The 23,361-nt window shown below is 31.1% G+C and overlaps 1 protein-coding gene across 1 annotated transcript in view; it reads left to right on the top strand.

Moving 5' to 3' along the window:
* Window positions 1-23,361, top strand: part of Ddr (discoidin domain-containing receptor 2) — a 633,418-nt gene that overhangs the window by 75,096 nt on the left and 534,961 nt on the right. Inside the window, exon 2 of the mRNA XM_088243797.1 lies at window positions 14,424-14,442. The gene's annotated coding sequence lies outside the window, so the exon portion shown is untranslated. The remainder of the gene's footprint in view (window positions 1-14,423; window positions 14,443-23,361) is intronic.

Raw genomic sequence — 23,361 nt, 5'->3', positions numbered from 1 at the left:
GTAAATGGACTAGCTCTCCCTAAATTCAATAATAAATACGGGAAAAGAACACAAGACTACAAAATACCAAAAATGTATTATACGCTCCCATTAAATATAAAAAATCAAAAAAACTTATCTGGCTCAAGAGAAAAACGCCTGCTGAAAATCTGGCTTTTAGAACGTGGTTTTTATATTGATTTTTTTTGTGTTTTTTTTTTAATATTTTTTTTTCCATTTTTCATTTTTGATGGACATATTTTCTTTTTTTTCCACAGTAATAAGAGTTTTTAAATGTTTATTGAAATTGCACCTGCTGACGAACTGCATTTTATGCAGTTCAGTAGGACTTGATAATTTATATGTTTTTTTTTGTATTCTTTTGATAAATAAAAAAATGATTTGATTGATTGATTTGGTGTTTATTTTGTAGAACTCCACATTTAAACTTATAATAAAAGAAATCAAACACTGATGATTAATGTACATGCTAAAGTTAATAATATTATTTTTATTTTCTACTTAAGTACCTTGAATTATATAACTATATAAGGACGATCAATCCATCTAATATTCACATTCGTTTGAAAATGCCCTAACACGGCAAAACAATTGTCACGAAGTTTTTGTTTTTATATTTGTAAAAATAAAATAAAGTTTTCAGTAGACTCAAATCAGTGTTTGATTTCTTATATTTTAAGTTTTTAAAAATTTATAATTATCGCACAAAGGCATAACGTTAGTGTGAGTATGTTTTTAATAAAAATCTTCAAAGGCTATTGCAAGAATGCGATCTAATAAATAATATTTACATCAATTTGATTCCTAAGCGCATTATGAAAAAGCAGTGCCATATGCACTCAAGTTAGAAGGGAGGTTCTATTTTGACATTTTACTGTTAATAAGGGATACGGGTCATCATGTCACGTTCATAATTCTATGCACCAAATACGAAAAATTAATAGCATTGTAAATACATATATTTTTTTAATTCCACGGTATAAGTTCCTTTTACATGTTTTGTCTGTAAATGATATTCTCGGGTTTCTGACACAAGTTGGTAACTACGAATTTTCGAAAAATGGGATGTCTCAAAAAACTACATCAAATAATCTTTATCTCAAAAGTAAATACAAATATTCCGTCTTTTATAAATACAATTAAGAATATTTTATAAAATTTCGCTCCTAGTTTTATTTCAAATGTTGATTTTAAAAGTGCGACAAACGGGAATTACCCGTGAGAAATAATACGGGTCAGTGTTTAAATAGCCAGGTCTGTGTTTAGACTACGTCGCGTGAATTTGTCAGAAAATATCATCACACGGCAACATGCATGTTAAAATTATATTTATTTAGTAGGAAATATGCAGTAAAACATAGTGGTAAATACCTACATAGTAATACAGACGTACATGTATTTTAAAAGCCTAAAAAACATATCATTGATATATTTTGTTAATATCGAGTAAATAATTTTTTTTAAAATATTTATGTTATTTGCAAGTTATGATCGTACCGTCAATTATTCAATATAAAGGGTAATAACAATTAAACTCCTGTGGTGTAATAACTAAGATGCTCGGTTTACGCACGGAGGGTTCTGGGTTTGAGATGACAATTTTTTTAATGTGATTTAACTCAAGCTTGGTTGTGCTGTAATTCCCCACTGCAATTGATTTAATTTAATTTATTTGATTTAATAGCATAATTATACATTTTTACAATTTAAAAAAAATTCACTTGTTATATTTTTACTAAAACTAAAATCCCACCAAGCCACTTTTTGTAGCTTGTTGGTAAAGATTATATTTATACTGACTTAATTATATTATTTACATTTATTAAAACAATGAAAAACAGATAAAAATTAACAGCCGGAAAGATCAGAATAAACATGTTTATAAAAATAATAATATATAAATTTATTTTTTAAATACAAGAAAATATATGAAAAATTAAAATATTTACACCTAAGCTACTATTCATATATAAACTCTTGATCGAGTAGCCACTCTCTTATTTTGCTCTTGTTACAATGTGAGTTAAATTTAAGTTCTTTTGGTAATAAATCAAAAATTCTAGGTACTAAATATTGAGAGTTCTATTTCCATATTTATTGCATACTTTTGGTACTACCAAGCCATCATTAGACGTGAAGCGTGTATTATGGTTATGTTTGGGTCTCTTATGCGAAAAAAGTATTGATCAAACATATATATTATAATGCATATCTTTACTTCTCTTACGTAATAATTTATTATGACCCAACTGAAAAATAGCGTCAATTTTTTTGCTATTTGCCACAGTGCCACCAACAATACGGTGAATAAATATTTAGGGGAGGTTTCATTGGCTTTGTACATAATGTGACAGTTCGTTCCTTAATCGTTCTAATGAAGAATGACTTCTCTATTTTTAGATTTAATGTTCGCAACATCGATATCCTGTTATTTCTACCCCACGCGTTTCCGTATACATAATTCAGTGCACACATTAACTTCGGCTTAACATATTTCTACTTTTATGGTAAATAATGTTTTGTTAATTGTATACTAATCAAAATTCAAACAAACAAAATATCACACCGTTTCCCAGAAAAGGTATGGGAGGATTCAACGCCATACTACCATGTCTAAATACACATGCACGCGCGCCGATTATTTTAACTTTTGACATTTCCATTTTAAAGTACTTGTCGAATTTGATCATGCCATGTCTTTATCGGTCTTACATCTCATCTGAAATCTTTTAAGTCGTTCTCTCGCTGTCGCACGCAGAACTTCTTTTTTGATTTTGTCGATGATGCTTATGTCAGCCATACATAATGTACAGATCTCGACATTTGTGCACCTATCGTACATGGTCGCCTAAAAGATCGCATTTCGACAGCATACAGGCTACTGTGTGATTTTTTTCCCAATTCCGTACATCGCTTCCATACATAAAGATCGGCACCGGGACTCCATTGTGAACGGCTAGTTAAGTGTACTTGTGAATAAAAGACCATTAACAAATTTTATTTATCCTTCCTATGAAAATTATGCGCCCCTTGTCAAAATTTATATAAAGAATCGTTCATTAGATGAAGTGAAAACCCAAAGCTAAAGGGAATTATGCGAGCATTTTCCTTAATAATTTACTGACTTAAGTAAAGCATAACTTCAAATTACTGTGATGTTTTTAATTTAAGGGTGAACGATAAATTCAATAAATATGAATGCTACCGCTTTAATGTTGCGATGGAAAATGGTAACAGAGAGGAGATTAGAAAAAAAAAAGTAAATTAAGTATGCGTAGGTGCATATTAATAATTATATAATTTATTTATAAAAAAGCTCATATTTTATAATACAAATCTGGATTTTTAAGGCTTCTCCACCAACAACCGGGTTGTGGTACCGTGGAAAGTATCACCGATTCAAGGATCAGAGTTCCGTGGGTCAAACCCCGCTCTACCACAAATCGATTTTTATTTTCTAATAATGAGTTGTATAAAACTCCTTGAAAATGGTCCCCAAAATTTAAATATTTAAGTTACCTATTCCTAAGAACGCAAGAATTTTCTTTTTCAAATGTAAAATAAAACATGATGCGAAATTGTAACAAAGGTATTTTGTACATAATTTTATATTAAGCTAAAAAAAATAATGAAATGAAATTTGTTATCAGTTATTTTCGCATATGTTTCAGTTTTATTGTTCCAATAAAATACAAGCTATATTTCTGTGGATGGATCTAAAAGGGCAAATGTCGTGAATCATAACATTACAGGAGAGTAATTTTACAGCTTTTGTGTGACGTTACAATAAACAGTTTTAAACAATCATCAATTAAAAGCACTACCATATATTATTTGTGTATATGTAAATTTGTTAAATATGTATGTTTTTCGATTGACATCAATCCTCCATAAAATTTTGGGAGGAAAAAATTAAATCCATCATTGTGCCTTTTAGACCCAAGACATAGAATTATTACTTTTTAACATGGTAAATGGATGTGTTGAGAACTTATTAATCCACAATTTTTGCAGTCTGCAACCATAGTTTCAATAAATATCCATACTAGCAACAAGGCACAGATTTATTTGAAAAGAACAACAATATAACTAAAATTATATCATGAGAGTTACAATATAACTATAATTATATATTAAACATTTAAGTTTGTAAGTGAAAATTCTTGATAAAAGTTCATTGTAATTTACTAATAAATAAAAGGCAATCTATCCTATGAATTATCTATCTTTACTTCTGTTTTGTATAAGTAAATTCAACCTCTTAATAAAGATACCAGTCTCAAAGATGTCGCGAAAGCGATGAAACCGGTCACTGGATATTCCAAATTTGAGGATTAAAGTATCACTCGTCTTTTATTTATATAATAAAATAATAATAAATGTCACACGTCGAGCTCTCTATTTCATGTGCCGTTCGTTTAAAATATGCCCAAAACTCCCCACTTATACGTTTAGTAGTATAATTTGAAATATCTCCTTATTGATCCCTTTGATTGAAATAAATTGACATTTAAAATGCGCATTTCAAAACACACATTTTTCTATTATACTTTCATATAATTTCTGCATTTCGTATTAATAAAATCTTTAAAAATATATATTTTTGACACTTGTGCAATAATATACACACACATGTCTACCTTAACACACTTGCCTTCATCACTGATCTCTAAAACATATTTACACACGCAAAGAATCTGATTTATGTATATTTCATGTATTTCTGAGGATATCTGTCATTGGTTCATATTCTTTAATAAGAATAATAAAATTTTAAAAAATGTATATATTTTTTGCTTAATTTGGTAATAGTACAAAAAAAATATGATTTTGACGAAAACAAAACGACGATAAATATATTATTGTTAATTTTAGTTATATTGTAATTTAGTAATGATGTAAGCAAATAACATAATTCAACAATGCTTTCAGAATATCCAAATATTTGCAGACTGGCTGGACCTCCTCCCTAAGGAGGTATTTAGATCTAAATTTGTCGCAAAAGAGAGGGAAACATTTTTGAGAAGGGAATGAAGGGCATATCATCGGCTGGTTTCTCTTTTAATTCATAAAAGTCAACAGATGTAAGAGTTGAAGAAATGTGGATGTTTAAACATAGGCAGAATGGTAAATGTTGCACAGTGCGTCAAGTGGTCTAGAATTCCATATAACCTTATCAAAAATGTTTCCTTCTCTGTTGCAATAAATAAATTGCGTAATATTTAAAAATAGAATTTCAATAATACGAAAAAGTAATTAGGCATTTTTTTTTTTACATTATTGATAAAAGTAATGAATGACTTTAACCAAAACAAGTTTCTCTATTATGTTTTCTATGGTAGTTAATTACAAGAGCACACAATATATCACGAGAGTAACTAACATTTGTATACTCGTTTATTTATCTGCCAACCATCGTTACGGTAACTAGCCACATTTACCCAGTAACTGAGTAGATACTGATAACTTATTAAGGACATTAGTAAGATCCTTTGAAAAATGTTTTCTCCTTTGATAAAAACACTGTTAAAATCAAGTCCGGAGTGATCTCAGTTCCCGTAAAGGACTAGAGACAAGGTATGACCGAAGTCACCCAAATGTAGCCGAAGTCAAAGATTAGTTTATTTTTAGTAAGTGCAAAGTGACAGAAGACAGACGAGTTGAAGCACACCAGGTACACGTTGATTAAGCCAGTATAATGTACGTCTATGACTTAATATTAAAACATCATCAACAGAAATATGAGAAGGTTTAAAAAAAGATTTTTTGTATCTATCGTCACACGTAAATGTCAAGCTTCACGTAAATCACTGATATATTACTTTACTACCTTTTTCATGGCATCAATAATAATATTTCTTTAGACTCATTGGCAAGTGTTTTAAGGAAAATATACTTTAAATTTCAAATGATAAACGAGTTGCAAATATTTTTCAAAATTTTTATTGGAAAGATATTTAAAAAAAAGACAATAAAATTATTCCCTTTTTTTTTTTTATCAATATTCCTACAGAGATGAGGTAGAATTTTTTTCAAATTCAGGATTATCGATATTCGAGCGTTTACAGGGCTTATGACCTGTCATTGGCTGGGTTGAGTGGCCACTTTACGTTTTACAACATTCCCCATTCCGCTTATTAGCGAATATCGACACAGGTACCATTTTGATTCTTGTATATATCTTATTAAATGAGAAACCATTCACTAGCGTGTTGGAGCACCATATATGTATTGATATTGAAGTTAAGTATTTTTAATTAGCATATTACTTTATTTTATGTATTTAAGACTCTTCCGAGTTAAATTAAGTACTAGTAATCGCCTGCAGATGATTCTGCAATTTATTTATACTTATATTTTGTAAAATTAATTATAAAATTATTCCCTCTTTCATAAATACTATTATCTGAAAACACCTCAGTGAAAAACAGTAGGAAAAAAATGTTGGATATTGCATATTATAACAGTGAATACAATACTATGGAACTTTTTTTATTTTTACATTAATTTATTTTTTTACATAAAATCAGCATCAAACCCTAATCCACACCTGTTGGTGTGTAGGACATTGCATTACACAAGTACACGCAGAGAATCTCGATCATGTGTTACAGGAATGTTAAATGCTCAGTCTTACGCTTCAGGTGCCAATCTAGGGACGTTGAAATATTGCAGTGTAAAACAACCTTATAAACAAATATTTCACGGTGACCCTCCCCGGAATCCAACCTAGGATTTTAGGCATGGTAGGCGAGCACTCCAACCACTACACTGCGATTTCTTTTTTCATGATTTTTACGAGTAGCCATCTAGTTAAAAACACTTGTCTAGGATTCTGGTTCTATTTCGCACAAAAAACTGTATTCTTCATCCACCCGCACACATGCATTAAGGTGTCTTTTACCTACTAAACAAACACCATACTGTAATGTTTTTTAATTGTTATACAAAATGTAATATAATACAAAATATAATTTTTGATTAAATATATTAATATTTATTTATTTATTTTTAAAAAAAACAAACAGTCAACAATGATGTAATAATTTTTTTTTTATACGGTTCAAAGACAGACCAGCGAAGTTTCTAAATAAAAATCATACATATTATTAAATTGTGTTACAAAAAAAGGGTGTGTTTACGTGTATTTGTATGAGAGTAAGTGTAGATGTGAGTTTATGTGTATTCGTGTGGGAGTAAGGGTTCAGGTGTGTGCATCATTAAATAGTAAGTGGAATCGTATCGCAGCCAGAAATAATAAGTCCTAATTTATTTTTAAATAAATTAAGGGGCATGTAAAATATATCAATAGATGAAAAAAAAACATAATAGTTATTGACAGTACAAACGAACACATACGTAACAAATGCAAGCACATAAAATACCTATAAAACATACAGTCTTGAACAAGTTTAAAATACACAAAATTTGAAAATTTACGTTAAGAGCATTAAAAAATGGAGCGTCAAATAAATAATACACAAACATTGAATGAGTGTGCCTACTCGTATCATTTGTTCCAACCGCTCACACCAGTGCCATAGAAATGCTTGGTTTATAATGGATCGAATGTCTTCAAGAAGTTAAATCTGGACTCCCCAGCATAGATAGGTGAGAATTAATATTATAGAAAAAAGAAAACGACAATACGTACTTGTCATTAGATTTTTTAACATTTCACCATTTCGTTTGTGCGTGCATCATTAACTATCCATTTACCTTTAACAGTAACAAGTCATTAATCATTTCAACATTTTGTAATATTTTTATAGAAGGTACGCGGGCTATACTCTGGATTGTGCATAAAGTTATAGGGTGACTGCAGAATCTCATAGATAATCATTTAATTAATTAAAAAACGCGTATTTCAACAAATTAATTAAAGACAGCATTTTGGAGAAAGGAATGAGAAACTTCAGCCCTACGGAAAATTGTATAAAGTTTCTTGACAATGTACGAAAAAAATTATAAAAAATATTTAAACCAAAACGAGCTACTTTGAACGACGTCACTAGTTCATATGTATCAACCAATGATAAGTGAGTCATGAAAGATTTCTGTTATCCTCAGCGTCAACGGACCATGGGCAGAACTGGTCGAGAATAAGCGGAAGAGAACCTCTAACGTCACACGCGGAGTTATGACAGACATACAAAACTGGCTTAGATTAATAGTGTATTAAAAAAAAATCCTACTGAATTTCTTCATTGTTATTTCCAGGCAATATCGTCTTCTTCTTCCCGATCTCATTTTCTGATTCATCCAGAGTCTACTGGGTTGTCACAGTGGGAACATTATGTGCTGCCAACTCTTTCTCAATAGTAGACCGCCATGTTGCTGGGGGTCTGCCGCTACCTTTAGTTTTAGCTGGGATGTTGAGCGCTCTGCTTACTGAATAGTTGTCATACTCTTTTTTCAATATTAAATCTTACCTTGCGGCTAATAGTCTCAGGTAGAACTTGTTCTTTTTGATCTCAAGGTTCCTTGAAGGATAACATGGGTCCTTAGTTACTTTCCATTAGGTATTATTGCAAAATTCTAATAAAATACTGAATTTCTTGCTTGGTTGTGAACAACGGTGGGAAAAGACAGAATAAAGTGGTTCATTTCAAGTTTATTTATTACAAATCAGTAAAATATAGTTTTACAGACAACGGACATATATGTTTCTCAAGATGTTCAACAATTATTTATGAGGAACTTAATTATAGTAAACAGGATTAATAATAATTGGAGCAGAGATCTCTCCTAGTAAGAATTAAAATTGAAAATAGCCCATTATTAAAAGGATTCGAAATTAACCTAATGTGATTACTTCTAAGTGTCCTAGAACCGAAAATAATTTGGGCAGCGGTTCCCCGTAATGAGGATAAAGATTTGAATAATCCTGCGTATCCATTAGTTCACTGTAGTATTATATTAGGAGTCACTAATTTTCGAAGTATATTTCCACCAACCTTTATGAAGAGATGCACGCGAGGTACTCACATAATCCTCTGAGAGATTCGAACCATTCTATATTATTTTACTTGAGAAGGAAGTACTAGGAACACCAGCGATTACGAAGGATCCTAGAAATGGCGTCCTGTGTCGATTTGCCATTTAGGAGAAAAACTGCTGAGTCACGCCTCTGCAGGATGAATCAAAGAAAATGTCGACAACTCAGGTTCAAGGGCGAGATTCCGGGGTAACCTGACTCTCCATACTACAAAAAAATGTATTTCATTACAAACGGCTCGAGAAAGTAAGTTAAAAAAAAACAACAGTTCCGTGCTGTATACTGTACTTACTAAATGAAGATTTGTTAGTTGTTACGTGGTGTATAAGGCTAAACAGCCGTCATAATGGATTCTAGCTTAAAATGATCATACGTATCCGATCTGTGGACAATAATGAAAAATTACAAATTTGTATGAGCGAAACAAGTTGATTTATGTATTCGAAAGTTGTTGAAGACTTACCGGAAGCTGGTTTAATTAGAATACAAGTTTTTTTGGGCACAGCTCAACATGGTGCATAGGGAATTATACCAAAACTCCCATAGTTATTTGCGAGGGAAAACTGGCCTAGCGCGGCGTGGACACTGCTCGCGAACCAGATTGCAACTGGCTGGCTCGCCAGCGGCGAGTACTACGGCCCTGTATTCAAAAAAACTAGTGTGGTGGGAGGTATCACGTGACCGCCGCAGAATGGCTGTTGACCGCTGTCGGGTAAAGCGTTTATTTACGCGATTGATTTGTTTTCTATATTCAATTTTACTTTTAAACTATAACGGTTCTGATTATCTTATAGGTATAATTATTTTTGTCGCGGGACGCGACATAGTCCTCATCTCCACGCAAGACGTGATCATTAAGGTGGGCTGATATATTTTTTTCCGAATTCCGAACTCAGAATGCAAAAAATTTTTTTTTTAAATGTTTGATACCACTTTTGGCCGTCAACCAGAGCTTGAAGTTTTCGAAAAAGTCTTTTTTTTGTGCTAAACCAGCTGTGATTTCATATTTAAGTAAGAAAATTAGTCCAATTTAAGTATATAATGTACATTAAAAATTATTAAAAAACCATTTAGGGGCAAAATCAACGTTATTAAATTAAAAATTACTTTATTTTTTATGAAATTTTGTGAACATAATATATTGCCCCCGTCTGCAGTGTGATGCATAGGTCACAACATAAGTACACAAATGACTTTAAATACCTCTCATTATTAAAAGAGTGCCTACTTGATAAGTACAAATAACGTTTCAGCTGCCAGCCTAAAGTAATTGTGAAATAATAAAATTAGTGAAAAAAAACACAATATGAAATATTGTGAAATAAACACAAGACTTTCTTGAGAATTAATAACAAAATAGCATGCATGGTAGTCAATCGCACTAACCACTACTTCGCAAGGCAAAAAGACACGTGTATAGTTAAAATGCCGATTTTTTAAAGTTACAAACTGTGAATCTAATAGGTTAAATATCACATAATATGAATCCGATGAAAAATACATGAACTGGATTTTTAAAAAAAATTGTGTTTTCAAAATCAATATGGATATTGTTGAGAAATGTTTTCATCCACAACTTTAGCAAAGAAATCATATACAAATATGTCCCTACAAAACCACGACATGTTTGACCTTGATAATTGTCACGTGAAAATTCGTGATGAGGTTTTATTTCAATTTAAGCGGTCACAAACAAAGTTCAGAATTCCCATGAATCGTGACATATTAGGCGCGTGGCCAATGCAATGACTGTTTTCGCGGGAATCAAAAATCATAAATTGTTAAATATTTTTTTATGCTACTAATAAAAAAATAAAAAAAACAATTTTACTAAACAGTATTTTATTTATTTATTTATTTTACAGAAACAGTCAACAATGATATAAAAACATAAAAATATACAGTTTAAAGACATACATATGAAATTGTAGTACAACAAAAAAGTGTTTTTGAGAAGTGTAGAGGTGTGTTTGTGTGGGAGTAAGTGTTCAGGTGTGTGTAAGCGTGAGCATCATTAAATAACATGATTTTATAGACCCTTATTAATAAAAAATATATATATTTCCCTATTATGGTAGAGCGCGGAGAACCTTAGATCTTAGAAATGAAGTCCACAACTTTACTTTGAACTCCAAACTGGCTCCAATAACTTATCAGCAAAAACATTATTGTTTTCGGAGATTGATCATCACTGAGCATTTCACCAGAGATACGATAACTAGTTACCATCAGCTAATGGAATAATGTTGTTTATTTTCACGTTCGATATTGAAAACAAGGGTATTCATACAACCTGCCAACATAAACATGTATTATTTTATTGCATAAATTATTTGATAGATTGCCAATCAAAAGCATCAATATTTTATGATCCATTATGCTACTCAAATTTAAGATAATAATTAAATATAAGCTTCCAATCAATAGTAATTAGGAAAGATTTCTCGCTGCCTACGTTAATGTTTTTTATTAGATTTATTGATTTAATTTGCGTTTACGATAAATTACTGAAAAATATTATATTTGTAATATTTCAGTGTTAAAATATAACAACATTTTTAATTACAATTTTTTTCATAAATTACGTTGCGCAAAAATATTGGATTATCTACGATACTCGTATTTATGTTATCATATTTGAGTGGGGTTGATTTTTTATGCAAAAAAGACGTGGAAAGTTACGTGCAACAAATATATACAAACGTCAAACTTGATAGTTTGAACGGTCGTGCGTGCGGACGCGACTGGAAAACGTGGAAAAATTTAAGTTTGTGTACAGAGAGAGCGGTGGTCATAAAATATTTTCTGCCTACATCAGGAAATCGGCGCGGCGAGATAGTAGATTCGTGTAGTCAGTAATTAGGTAAGTCTATGATAAATATTATTTTAGGTCTTCAGAGTAATGAGTCTGCTATTTTAGTAATATATACATGATAGTTCAGATTGTTTCATTTCTACCCAAAACTCTGACTACATCTCCGTTAATTAATCTAATTTTACCTCATTAAAAAAAATCCGTTAAGATACCAGGTGTTCTGTTTTAACGAAATCTTTCAAGGGTTAACATCTTATATTTATCATACCATACGTGAGTTTTGCATTCGCTCCAAAAAAATTAATGAAAATAGTCACTGAATAAATAAATAAAATTAAAAATATTAAAACAAAAATTATTATTATTCTTCTTCAGCCTTGTTCTCTCCTCTGCTGGATATAGACTTCTTCTAAATGTTTCTACTCCTTTCTATCTCCCGCTTTTTTTATTCACGTTTTACCAGCTATCGAGCCAATATAAAAATGAATCCACCCTAATATTACAGTGTCGCATGACGTGTGGATTTGTACCTACGACTCTTGTCAAGTCGATAGTAAACGTTTATTTTTTCAGTGACATCTTTCCTTTTAATAATTTCATTATCTTTAGAATCCGAAGCGTTATATTAATTAATCTCCATGCCTTTGTGTAATAAATAATAAATTCAAGCTGCATTTGATGGAATGCAAATCAAACAAAAAATACTCAATTGCTTTCATACACTCAATTTCTATGTTTTCTTTTCCGCCCAAAACAAAGACATTATCGTACCTTTTGTGGTGCAATAAAAACTGATACAAATATAATTTACCACACTTCCTCTTTTCAAAATAGATGGTACAGAAATTCCATTCATGACTTCAGTAAAAACTTAGGTATTATCATTCATAAGCATTTCGGGTGGCACGATCAGGTTAACGAAGTTAGTCGTAAACTTTATAGCAGTTTGCACTCACTTAAAAGATTACAGAATTTCTTGCCAATTAATGTTAAGCAAACATTAGTCCAGAGCTTACTTCTTCCACTCCTTGACTACGCGGATGTATGTTATCCAGATGCTAACTCTGAATTGCTTGGTAAGTTAGAACGATTGCAGAATATTTGTATTCGTTATATCTTTAATCTTTGCAAATTTGACCACATAACCGAGTATCGCACGCAACTACACTGGCTGAGTATCAGGCATAGAAGAAACATTCACATTCTATCACTTCTTCACAATATTTTAAATAATCCCACTTCGCCTGTTTATCCGAGAGAGCTCATCCAACCTCTTTCACAACACGGACTATCTCTTCGTTCTAGTAACGAGAGAACCCTTTTAATACCCTGTCATCGCTCTAATTTTTTTGCCTCCTCTTTCACAGTAGTAGCCGCTTGATTGTGGAATAATCTACCCACTAATGTTAGAGACGCCCCTTCTTTATTTACATTTAAGTCAAGATTGAAATGTCACTTTCTAAATATTTAAATTGTTTCTTTATCCCTCTTCTTTCCTTCCCATCCCCTCTCCTCTCTTCATAGAGTAGTGTTATTTTTTTTTTTTATAAATTTATTTTTGTTAATCTTTGCTTTTAATTTTTGTATAAAATTGTAAGATTCAATATGTCCATGTATTTATATTTTTATCAAACTGAACGGTTTGGGTAGGTAGGAAGAAATTGCCTTAAGGCAATATGCCCGCCCTTATATGTATATTTATTGTATGTGTATATAAAGTGTCAAATATATAAATAAATAAATAAATAATTTATACAAAATAATGACGTTATTAGAATTAAGAAGCAATGGTCACCGTATTTAACATTACAGCGTTCCCAGGTGGGGTCTACGGACTCACATAAACGTGATAAATGATGCTCACCACAAAACAAATAATTTAGGGCCATTTCTGCTACGAGTTCAGTGGTATATCAGATGTCTTATTTACAAAGATGCATCGCACCTTCGAAGTGTTGAACAATTTATAAACGTGACGGTGTTTAAATACGTATTATATTAAAGGTAGGCTTCTAGGATGTAGTTGTATGAAAGCGTGATACAAAACGACGACATGGTAACTAACTACCTAGGATGATTGCTATTTATAAAATAACATCACGAGTATTCAATTTAAAATAGTGTCGATTCACCTGCTTCTATTGTTTAAAGTTTTATTTTGTATGCCGATTTTATTTTAAAATAATGTTAAATTGTCTGAAAAAAAAATAGTATGGGATTTACAATTTTTCATGTAAAAATATAATTATTTTGGTCTTTCAATTTGATCAAAATTCATTTTGAAGATTGGGAATATTATCCAACAATTTATTATAGATAACTTTCTTTTTATTCACGTAAATTAATAATAAATTAGACAAATTTTTTTTATTGAAATACCATTTTAAAAATAATACGTATAAGAATAGAAAATTTATTTATTTAAAGTACCATTATAAAAATAGTACCCATTAGAAAGTAAAAATGAATTATTAAAATAGACGGTGAACTTATATTTATGACCCCCTTTCTCCCACGTTATTAGGTCTGCATAAACAGGTATTTTTACCTTTGAACCAAAAATAAGAAGATTTAATATTTATACTAATCTGTTCCTTTTTCTTTTTTCAGAATCTTCTAACAGCACACGGTAAGTAAAGAAATGATAAAATTTTATAAAATAAAATACATTTTTAATAAAAAACAGTTTTTTTAAATTTTTTGTTTTTTCATTGTTGAACTTTGACTACTAGCATTTTTTCAAACATAAAAAATTACATTATGAAAAATCATGAAAAGAGATTAAATTGTTTTAAAATATAAGCGATTTTTAAGAAAACGTATTTTTCATATTTTTTTTAGATACCTACCTAATAAATTTCTCTTTAAAAAAATATGAAAAGAAGTCTACGTTGAATTGTAAATTCAAAGTGAATTATTTATTTTATTTATTTATTTTTTATTTTTTTTTACATATTTATTACAGCAATATACAAGTAATTATTTATACAACAAATTAATTCAATAGTAAAAGTAAACAAACATATTTTTTATTTTTTTTGTTGGTTCATCTAAACTGCCTAATTGTTCTTTATTTGTAATTTTGTAAATTTATTAATCGTTTTTTGTTCAAAGAACAATTTTGTGTTTTCGATGCTAGTTTCTTTACGTCTTGTTATGTAATTACGTTTCATTAAGCCATGTGCTATCCTATCTAAGTTCTAAGTTAGGGGACGTACGTCACAAGTTACAGCCAACAATTCTACCGCGTCACGGAAAGCCTATTCTTACGATGAATTTGGAACTGGGAGTTCACAAATACGACAGAAATGTAATACATTAAATGTAGGCAAGATAAATAAGTAAAAACTACAGAGACAGAAATACGTATTATTAAAGCATAAAAAAAACTTCCAACAATCAATTAATATAGAAGTTGGAAAAAATATAGGCTTAGAGTCATAGTGCATGAGTCGGCCTCGTGGTACAGTGGTTTGAAAACATGCAAGAGGTCTCGGGTTCGATTCCCGACATGATTGAAATAAAATATTTATTTAAAAAGTGTTTTTACATTAGAATATTTCATAGTTCCTGGACTGGTACCTGAAGCGTAAGACCAATCATCTTACCTTCATGTAGAAAAAAAATTCAAGAAACACTTCGATTTGTGTACCAATGCAGCGCCCTATGCACCATTAGTTGTGGAAAGGTAATGATGACGATGATGTCATAGTGCCAGCAAAATACAAAATTTCTAACAAATGTGTAGAAAACTCGGTGAACAATAGATTTATAAAGTTTCACCAATTCAACACGTATAATTAATATATCCCATACAATTAAAAAACGATTAGATCGGTGGCTGAAGAACACAAAATGGATAAAATAATTTAAATTAGTGACGGTGCAAAGTTCGTTGGAATTAGACGTCAAGAAAGACAAAGACATAACGTGACCAAGTATCCAAGAATCAGAACAATCGGCGTATATGCGCTTAAGCCTTCTTAAACGAGTTACTGCGGGAAAGCATGATTAAACTGTGTGGTCTCCTTCATATTCAAAAGTAATAATCCATTTCCCTATTTAATAATACATTCGCGAACACCGTGCAAGTTGAACGATTACACAGCGCAATACAGGGCCGTTATTACAAGGGCTAAGTTTCCCTAGGTGGAAATTTCTAACTCAAATACCTCTTCGTGAAGCATTTCCCCAGTATTATTAATTCCCAATAACGGGCTTACTGGAAACAATAGCGGAAGTTAGCGCCGTCTTAGTGTGGGTACCATCCGGAAAGATATACTGGGGCTGCAATCGCATTGTGAATTTGGCTCGGGTAAATCTGAATTTGATGCTCCATTTTGCATGCAGATCTACAATACACGCTTCAAAACGTATCAGTCGGTACATGCAAGATGTATCTCAGCTTCGAAATTCGAAAACGGTGACAGCTCCAGTTGCATTGTCAATTCTGTACCTCAAAGCTGAAAGGCTGGAAGTCACATTTTTTGCAAAATTGAGCTATGAATGTCATTTTATTCATTTAACATATTCAGATTCTATTAATGCTAAAAACATCGGAGTCCTCCGGTATACCGCTACTGAAATCGCTTGTTCTAAAATACCAATGGTGCAGTAATAATGCTCGTGCTTGCAAAAAAATTCAACGGTTTGCTGGTTCGAGTATTAAAGCAGAGGATACCGAATAAATTCCACAATTTTTATAAAAAACTAGCTCTGACATAGCGAGAAATTTTGCACACGATTAATACCCGTATGCAGAGACAAAACTTAAGGTGAGGAAAGTACATTCTAATCTCAAATGTGGAGAATAACCTGAAGATGGAGACAATAGAATGTACTTTCCTCACCTTAAGTTTTGTCTCTGCATACGGGTATAAGTCTTGTTATAATCAAGCATTCTTAACTATTATGTCATTTCTTTTGCATACTGTTGACTTTCAATTACTGTTTCATTGCTATTAAAACCATGTAATTGAATTCATATTCACCTGTTATTTTCATTAATTAATGGCACGTAATTAAACGTTTTTGCGTAAAGAAAGTTTTATAAATACATTGTTTTTCATTTAATATTCTACATTACTTTTTAAACTAAAGTCCGAGGAGGATTTAAAACGCAGGCCCGGCGGTTGGAACAAAAAACATTGACGTCCTATAGTTATTTGATAGTCTATACTTTAAATGTTTTTTTCTCAAATATTCATATCAAAAGCTGATAAATACAAAAAAACAGCAATAAATTGGGTTTTTAATTCGAAAGATATATTTAAAACAGTTTTACAACTTTAAGCCGCTCTCCTGAACAATTTACCAAATGTGACTTCCAGCATTTCAGCTTTAAGGTACAGAAATATATTTAACTTTCATGTTTTGTCATAGATTATTTTTACTTAAGACTGCCCAAAATATTGAAAAGATATTGCAAAGGATACGACCTCGTCTAGATAGGTCGCTGTTATCAAAATGTATAGCCTTTTTGTGTGATTCCGTGTAGATTGGACTCGTTCCTACGTTCAAGCTTCGGCTACCGATGCAGGAGCCATCTTCAGGGCAATTTTATACCAAATCATGGTACACGGGAGCACATTAAAAATACCATTAATATTTGACCCCGTTTTATTAGTAGTCAGCCTCGTGGTGCAATGGTCAGCGCGTTTGCCTACCATGCAAGAGATCTCGGGTTCGACTACCGACATGGTTGGTATGAAATATTTATTTAAAACAATGTTTTTACACTATAATATTTTATAGTCCCTGGACTGCTACCTGAAGCATAAAACTGATCATCTTACCTTCATATAACAAAATTGATCAAATTACGCTGCGATTGGTGAACCAATACAGTGCCGTATGCACCATGCCCTATGAAATGATAATGAATCATTGGCAATATTAAAATAGAATCGCATTTGACATATTTAAAATTGACAATACATCGTATGCAATGCATCTTTTGGTCACCTGCCATGTTATATAGGACTCGTTGATTCATTCAATATGTGTACCAATATTTTTTTAAATCAAAATGCTTTATTCAAAATAAAGTTTTGACACTTAGTATACTTTTAAAAATACAATCAAAACATAATGTTACTTAAGAAAAATATTTTTAAAACTATTCGAAAGTAGGTATAAACTATTTATTTTTATTTTTACTTTCTTTATAGTCAAACCTCTTACCGAGTTCTCTCATATACACGTTGTAAATGATTTTTTTATTTACATACCGACTCATACTCACCCTCACACATTCATTCACACACATTTATATACACATACATGAATACGAACGTCGCACACACACCATTTTATAAACTCTTTTTTTATATAACGTGTTATTAGATTAACAGTGGATTTTTAAATTTTTTACATATTTCTAATAATTTTTAATAAAAAGCTGTAAAAATACCAAATAAATAAATAAATGAATGATGAATTTAACACATTAAATAATATTTTATTTATGGACAGGCGCCGCGGTTTCAATTCCTGCCAGTTGCATGAATAAAATTCAAAGAAAATTGTTTTCTCGATTGGTCCGGGTGTAGTAGTGTATTTTCAAGCTTATTGGGTTAATTCCTTAAAAATATGTAATATTTTGTTAATCTAAAGTTGTCGTGAAATGCATTTGAATTTAGGATGCTGTGTTTTATTTAAAAAGTAATAATAATAAACAAATAATGCGAACTAAATAAATTGAAAAATAACACCTTATAATTGGATGGTTGCTAAAATATAATAAAACTAGCGAACCCGACAGACGTTGTCCTGCCCGAACGTTGGCTTGCCTACTATTAGCTTGGAAATACTTTTCATTGATAAGTAGATACCTAGGTACTTGTTTGTGATTAAATTCCAAAACTAAAAATGGTTAGTATTCAAATATTGAATTTAAGTAGGTACCTAGGTACTTGTTTATGGTTGAATTCCAAAACATAAAATAAATATTTTTCAAATATGGCATTTTTTTGCAAACGCCAAGCTCCGGTTTTCTCATCAACAGAGGGGTGTACTTATGTAGGAACATGATTTTTGAAAATGTATTGAATTTAAAATTATTTTAGTATTACCAAAAATTCAGTAAAAAGAAATAAATGAGTAGAAATTATAAGGAATTTAAGGAAAGAATCTGATTGAGATCTACAAAAAACAAAGGATGTTGGTAAACATTCAAAAACAAATTTTTTTCATACACAGAAAAACAATATCTTTCCATTTTTTGTAAATGCTTTCTCCTCGGATGCATTGCAAAACATTTATGCTTCTTACTTTTTTTTACATGTAATGTTGAAGATTTTAATATCTACGAACATGCACAGCAAAAAGATCTATATTTCTCTGAAAACCGCACGTAAATCAGTTAAGCTTTTCAAGAGGAGTTCAATGACATCACACGTACAGAGGAATTATATATATATAAAGATAGTCATTTTAGCAAAGCTATTTATCTCGGAAATAAATGACAGCTAAGCAGGTATCTTGCAATACATTTTTATTTTAACATGGCATATTTTCTACATTTCATAACACCACTTAGTATATTTATTTATTTTATTAGGTCAACAAACAGTATGTACACATACATTGCCAATTTCTTTGTATATTAGTGTAAGAAACGAAGAGCTTTTGAGTTTTTGGTGTGGGTAATGCACACACCAAAAATTCACTTAATACAATAATTTTAACTATGTTCAGTATAGTAAATGTAAAAGAAACGAAATGAAACAATATGTTTATAATAATAAAGTTAAATATCTGATTTACTCAAAATTTCTATAATTTTTGACCTAAATTTACATACATTGTCACAAAAAATATCAGCCTCGGTAAATATATTGTTATATTGCTCGCATATTCTAGGTATTGTAGATTGTTTAAAATAGTTTGTTGACGCGTTTTCTGTGTAAAACAGAAGATTTTGTCTTGTCGGTCTAGATGGCACATGGAATGGAAGTCTTTCAAGTAGGTTAGGAAAATCAATTTTATTATTTGTTAATTTGAATAAAAATAACTGGTCTAACATTATTCTTTGATTTTTAAGAGAATTTATTCCATGGTACTGCATACTTTCAGCATGATTAGAAAAGTTAATGTTCAACCGGTAGTCGACCCGATTAAAAAAAAAATGTTGGACCCTTTCTAGTCTATTTATACTTACATTATAGTAAGGTGACCAAATATGAGTACAGTATTCTAGCTGGAGACGAACATATGTTTTGAAGAGTTTTTCATATGTCTCTGCATGTTTAAATGGTTTCGATGCTCGCATAATAAGTCCGACCATTTTATATGTTTTCTTCAGGACTGATTCAATATGAATATTAAACGTTAGTTTCGTATCAATAATAACACCTATATCACCTATAGAAAAGCAAAACCTAACAGTTGCTTTGTTATCGAAGTCAGCAAATAATATAAGACTCCTTTTGTGAAAGTTCCCGAAGCTGCACAGTTAATTTGTCGCCGGGGGAGGAAGAATTAGATGAGTAGTTAGTAGCATTTATCGCCCCTTTGAGGCCTACGCGAGTTGTTTCCGAGTGACTAACCCTGGAACCACCATTGATCGCACTACTTACACATTAAGCAAGAGCCGAGCTAATGGCAGGCAAATGAAACCACTCAACCAAAAAAATAATGCAAATGTCGAACGAAATCCACGAAAAGAATCCAAATCGCGAGAGAAAGAGAATCAGCCAGAAAAGAAGAGAAAAATAAGTCTAGAGGGAAATGAAATGAGGTCGCTTAGTAGAAAGAAAGAAATCTAATGATATAAAGAAGAAGCTCATAAAACCAGAAAAATCTATATCTACTGCTGGAAACTGAAATGTTTGGATAAAGAAAGAGTGCTTTTTATCGTTTTAAAATTCTTATAACAAATACTTCAAACAATCTCAAATTTGTACAGAGGATACTATTTTTATTAATGGTTTTTTGACCCTCGTTTTCAAATGTACATAAAATATTTTATAAGACCATTTTATTTTCTTGTCAAGTTAGGATAGTTTTTTTTTTAAATCGTTACTATAATAATGATTATGATAAAATTATAAATAAACTTATCAATGAGACATCTTGGTTTAGTTTTACTTTTTATTATTTTGACCAACGAACGCATTCGCCTAAGTAGGCAGGCATCTTCAAGACTGGTGAATTGTTTACAGCATTTACAGTTTTTTATAAAATTCTTAACATATTTTGGAGATAAGATCAAATAAGTATTTTAACAGGGGACAGAAACTACTTAGTTACGACGTTTACACTCGCGAATGAACCACAAATGTTAATGATAAGTTTATTTATAATTTTATCATAATCATTAACTATGGAGTTTTATCAAGAAATACCAACAAAAAACATCAATATTTTTGTTAGTATAATAATTTTATTGCGACTATTTTTCATCATCAGCATTCCTCTTTTCGCACCTAATGGTTCATATGGCACTGCATTGATACACTAATCGCGGTTTATCTTGATATTTTTTGTTACATAGAGGTAAGATGATCAGACTTACGCTTCAGGAGCCAGTCCAGGGACTAAGAAATATTATAGTGTAAAAACACCTTTTTAAATAAACATTTTTTGTCAACCATGTAGGGAATCGAACCCGAGATCTCTTGCGTGGTGGGCAAACGCGCTGACAGTCGAACTCCATTTATCCGAACTTCTGTCATTCGGATTGCCAAATATATCTATAACATTATCAGGAAATTAAAAATAATGATGAAGTTTTTAATTTAAATTTAATTGTGCAATTATCTTTGCTGGACATGCTCAAGTAAGTTTTTAATGTCATTCCAATTCGCTATATTATTTTAAAAGCAGTAAAATTAGACACTCATTAATACGCATAATTCGAGTTTAACTGTACTTATGTACTAATACTTTAATAAGCAAGTAATACAATTAAACACGAATAGTTTTTTTTCTACATCATCTTTTTATACTACTACTGTTATCATGCCATTTCCCCGAAGGGGTATGCAGAGAGAATGGACCGCTACATACATCTATCCTTGTATACATTCCTAGCTTCTCCAATATTCATACATCTTGTCCTACATGCCCTTCGGTTCTGCCTGCGTTTGACATGACCAGACTTAAGATTTTGGTTAATCTGATCATGCTACGTCTTTTTTGGTCGTCCTCGTCTCACGTTACCGTTCATCATTCTATTATTTATGAAATAAAAAGGAAAGCGTTATTTGCTGTCATTAAGTTAGGAGGTATCTGATCTAGACAGATTAAAAGTATAAAATGTGCCAATTATACGCCGAAACACGCAATCAAAACAGACTAAATGATCCATACATCGCTACAACTTCTGTATTATTTATTAGTTGAAATTATTTTAATGATAGGGTCGTTAAATCGGAGAGACTAGACCTTAAGGGAGGTAATACAGCCTTAATTTCTTTTCGCACCATTAACACTTCCCACTAATATTAATGGTGTATTTATTCATAATGTGGCATTCGTAACACGTTTGAATACTTAAAATTAATTCAATTTGCTCAATACATATTTTCAAGAGAGATGTGAATCTCATAAAGAAGATATTATTGAAATATTTGCGGGGTTTATGATCTTCTATTGAGTGGTTTATATGATTTAGGGGTAACATAGACAACTCCACCTATATTATTTGAAAATCCGTGTATTTTTCAATTCTTCCGTCTGTAGTTTTTTATGGAGCAAAAAATCTGCAATATTTTAAAACTTAGGTTATAAGATGGTGAATTGTCTCATCAAATATTCGATTAATAAATTGACGAGAACGAAAACATTTTTGAGAATGAAATATGAAAGTCTGACATTTACAGCGCTTATGACTTGTCATTGGCTGGTTTAGGGACGGTTTTATAAACATCCGTTTGTTAACTTGATACCATTTTCAACTAATATTTGGTATACCGGCCGATTATTGCGTTTTATAAACGTTCGTAGCGTTACGAGTCGTTAAATGTATGGTTAAATGGTTACTGGTCGATTTTGGCCGGTTAAATGCATTACGATCCGTTACCTTCGGCACCGCAGCCGTATTTGACATGACAATTGTTTGATCACATTGTTATTTGATCAAATCTCCGCACAATCAACATGCGGATAGTCTTTATTTTGGGATTTAGTTGAATTACTAGTTTTATATGATTTTTACTCTGCGTGGTGGTATAAAATCAACTTTAGTCTGATGGATTAATATATTCAGCAGTTCATTAAAAAAAAAATTAAAACATGGTTCATTGATATAAATGTATACTAAAATAACAGATAATAGTAAAAACTATCCATCGTTATCTGCTGTTTTCCTGCTCAATTTTAATAATTTTAATTTTAATTCACAGTACTCTCAATTCATAGTTTTTTTGTGTAAAAGCATTTGATGTATTTTTTCATCCATGGGCACCGTTCGCATTTGACAGAAAGAGCTTAGATAAGTAGTTTTTTCATAGACAATTGACAAAAAAATATGGAAGCTGCGACTAAAATTGGAATTTCTATGAAAATGCTTACCGGCGACCGTCCGTTAACAAAAATGGTTTAT

Source organism: Micrasema longulum, unplaced genomic scaffold (assembly GCF_059751315.1).
Source record: "Micrasema longulum isolate JH-2025_06_02 unplaced genomic scaffold, ASM5975131v1 h1tg000234l, whole genome shotgun sequence".
Taxonomy (NCBI): Eukaryota; Metazoa; Arthropoda; class Insecta; order Trichoptera; family Brachycentridae; genus Micrasema; species Micrasema longulum.
The sequence above is the reverse complement of the archived record's forward strand: the minus strand, read 5'-3'. Positions and strand labels throughout refer to the sequence as shown.